This window comes from Oncorhynchus mykiss, chromosome 12, assembly GCF_057628025.1.
Source record: "Oncorhynchus mykiss isolate SJ-2025 chromosome 12, ASM5762802v1, whole genome shotgun sequence".
Taxonomy (NCBI): domain Eukaryota; kingdom Metazoa; phylum Chordata; class Actinopteri; order Salmoniformes; family Salmonidae; genus Oncorhynchus; species Oncorhynchus mykiss.
This window is the reverse complement of record NC_143033.1, coordinates 22039408-22043625: the sequence shown is the minus strand read 5'-3', so window position 1 is coordinate 22043625 and position 4218 is coordinate 22039408.

Sequence of the window (4218 nt, the reverse complement as noted above, 5' to 3'; positions counted from 1 at the left end):
ATTCTGTGTGTAAAGCCAGAGAATAGTAATGGTAATTATACTGTAGCTTTTCATTGTGCTTATTTAAGGAATGTTAATTATGCTGCTTAATGGTATCATAATTCTGAGGAACATTTGTTCAACACAAACAAATCAGAATCTAAATTAAATTCATTGGTGTCTACCCCACCGCAATATCATGATTATTGCCCCATAGATATGCAAAAGTGCATTTGGGAAATCTAATTGGAATGATCAATTCAGATGATCTGCTCTCAGGTTATTAATGGTTTAATCCAGACTGAGGGAAAACAAAGACCAAAGCAAATAAAAGTCCAAAATACAAAAGTCTCTTAAATCTTCTCAAATAAAACCACTTTCACTTTTTCCCTCTCACTTTTGTTGTAAACAAAAAGCTGATTCAGGATTGGATATCAGGATTATGTTACAACAAAAAAGTAGTAGTAGTTTTGCCAGTCAACAAATTACTTCAAACAGGGCTGTATTTGGTCAGTCGTGCCACTTCTATGACAATGTTATGATGGCGCAGTGGAAGAGATTTTCTTGAATTGTGATTCAGACTGTGTATATACATATATGATAAATATTACTCACTACAAGGGTACTGGCAGACCAATTCAAGATAAGTTTTGTCACATGCTCTGCCATGGGATAAGCCTTGGGGGTGTGTTACTTGGATAATGGACCAGGTTTCATTCGGATCACATGCACGCTGACAGATAAGTGTACACTCTGGAATTGAGGGTCCTCCAGTCAATTACAGAAGAAATCAATATTGCCAATAGAATCGGCCATGAACCTGTTGCAATGCAGGTCCCGTTGATGAGATTTTTGGGGACTTCTTTCTGCTCTGCTAGTTTTACAGATTGCGTTTTTCATGGAGGGAAAATCTGTTCTAGTTTGTTTGTTTAACAGCTGATTTTTTTCTGGTTTTAACTAAATCTCATCAAATAGGTATTTTACAGGAATTTCTTCAACCTCCATCAATGAGCTATTTACCAAAACAACAGAGGTGTAAAGAAATTGAATGGAGTCCACATTGATTTATTTCTCTAATAGATATAGGCCATTCTTATTCACATCAGAGCATTTGTTGGTAACAACTGACGTAAATCTTTGTCATCGGCTATGGGTGCGTGTGTGTGCTGAATAGTTAAATGACAAACTTACAACCAATAGATTTGACCTAACAATTCCTATTAGTTTGTTGTGTGTTGTATATGATCTTATGTAATATATGGGACATCTTAATCCATTTTCAAACTTCTTTAACCTACAACAAGAAATCTTTTCCCATGTGATAACTAGCATTTCCAGTACGAGCCACAGTGCATTTCAAACACTCAGTACAGAAGTTGGGTAGGTTGATAGCTTTAGGCAAAAGACATGAACAAACAAAATGATTTCAAGCCATCAAATCCGATCCCTCATCTAGTGGTTGACTAAGAACATTTGTACTTAATCTGCCCTGCCAAGGCATAAAGATGAGGCTGAAATCCCTTAATGGAGGTTTTCTCCCAGCACAGAATATTTTATATCTAATATGTTCACTCTGAAACAGCCATAAGCAAACCAAATGAATAAGTAGCACTAGAGGTTATTTTAAATGGGGTTCTTTCTGTTGTTTTAACATGACTCTACATAATTTCACTGTGACCTCTATCACACTATTGAAGTTCTGACACTATTAAAATTGATACTGACAAGTTTTAGGGGATCTAAGTTCATTGGTTTACTCTTACAAAGAGGGACAGAGTGTTATGTTTCACCTGTGTGTAGTACAAGCAAGGAAATAAATGAAAATAGCAGAAAGTGGTTATATCGACAGATTCTTTCAAGTCTTGGTCTCTAACTATGGTCTGAGACCATTAAAGATTTTACATGAACAAAAGATGAACCCATGCTGGCTGATGGATAAAAGCATTCTAGACGTCAAATGCTGTATAGATGTCTGACCTTCTAGTACTGCCCGTGCACAAGGGTTTGTATGCTGTTGAGGGGCACCTTTTCTGGTTTGCCCTAAACCTACTCCCTCCCTCACACATAGACACGCACAAACATACAGACACAAAAAAGCTCATGCAGTGTGGTGCCCACACAGTGAATAAACAACAGGTTTTCAGCATATTTTATCCTAGCAGGGCAGCTGTGACATTGAGAATCAATACATATTTAAAGGTGATGCACTCACTCACCAAACATGCAAGGATGCCTTTGTAAACAAGACACGTACTGTGCAGTGTGGGGGCATTTTGGATGTGATTATCAAACCATGGCTTTCTCAGGGCATTGTGTTAGAAAAATCATTAAAGCTGAGCCTGTCTTTCTGGGTTTGAGAGGATGACTCAGGGTCTGAACCATCACATCCATTGTACTGTGGATCGGTTTGGAATGAGAGGTGCCTGTTATTCAACTTTCATAAAGCCTGCTGCTGTCAGAGCCCAGGCAGTGCTCAGACAGAGGCTCAGGGAGGGGCCCAGGTGCAGCAGAGGGAGACAATCCCCCAGCATCCAGAGAGGAATAGACCTGTCAGCCAAACCAGCACTAAAACAGCCCAGAGAAACCATTCAGAGCCCTCACCACAGGATTCTCATTCAACTATGTGAAGAATCCTGACACACAGCCAACAAACAAGCAGTACATAAAAATAAATACACACACACATGCACACATACACTGAAATTGTGAATAATTCTAGTTTCATCTACAGACTTGAGTGATATGCTTCATTGAGTGATGTTTAATTGAAATCACATATTGAAGAACTCCGTAAGGAAATGATAGAGGCGTTTGGCGCCACGACGTCAGACTGACATGAGGAAGAGGAGGCAGTAAAGTGCATGAACGTTAGAACGCGCTGTCCTTGGTGCTGGAATCGTATTACGGCGCGCAGCTTTGACCTTCCTATCACAGTAGCTATCGTCCAAAAAAGTCAAACTGAAGATCACCTGTTGTTCCTCGGGATCAGCTCTTGCACATTTCAAGTAAAAACATATATATATGTATTACCATATACAGCTTTAGCATAAAACTATATATTTATATGGATAGACTATAATATTATTTCTCTATCTCTACGTCCATCTATCTATTCATTTACCATTACGTGCCCTAGTACAATATACAGTGACCATCATGTTCAAGCATTACTAAATAGTAAAAAGAGTCAGTCATCAATGTCAACCTTGAGAGACACGTTTTGTGTTCAATAAGATAATATATAAAGTCTACTGTGAAAGGGGAGGTGGATGGGGTTGTCATCACTAGAAACCGTGGGGAGCTTGGATTGAGCGAACCCAAATGAGACAACAGTGTGCAGAGCAGACTGCTCAAGGATCAACCTACACACGGAGTGTTTCTCCATCAGAATAAAGAGACAGTGGGTCGACCAGGAAATCCAGTGACTATTGAATTCCATGACAACTCTTGTTTTTAGTTTTGCTGTTATTTAGTTGTTAGGCTATACATTTTTTTGTCTATTTTTGCCGCCAAAAAAACGTGTTAATTTCACTGAGAAATTTACCGATGAAAATCTGTTCAATAAGCTACTGGTTGCAGCTGTTTTTGGCTAATGGTTATTTACAGTTGTATCGACTGGTCTCAAGAAGTGAAGATAAAGGAACAGGAGAAGAACGTGTGAGGAAACGGAAGGCATTAGCCTAACTTGATCTATGATTTAACACAAAAATATGTGCATGCTAGCTAATCCTATCAAACACGAAATAGAAGTCTTTAGTCTCACAATTATGTAATGGCGTGCATTTTAAAGCGGGTGCATACTTCATCTGCGCTTGACACGGATTTGTAATTCACAAGTTGTGTTTTTATGTATAGTTTTTTTGTATCATTATTTTATTCCCAGATATGCGGAATATAATATGTGGTTTCAAATTGGAGGTTTTGGTGTAACACAGATATTCGCTATGCTTAGGTGGATCATTATTTGAGACAATAACATAGATATAATTACACCTGATAATAAACTTTCTGCACTATATGTAGCACTTATATCCTTTGGTAATTGTATTGCAGAGTTGGCTTGACATATGTACACAAGAATTCTTGTTGTATAGCCAGCCATTACATGCATGAAGCCAAAGGCAGAGACACCTGCCACTTTGTCGGGGACTACACGTGCTTCGATTCCGCTACTGTTTTCTCAACAGGCTACACCAAAAAACAGAAAATATCAAGTGACATAACCTGAAGAGATTTTTT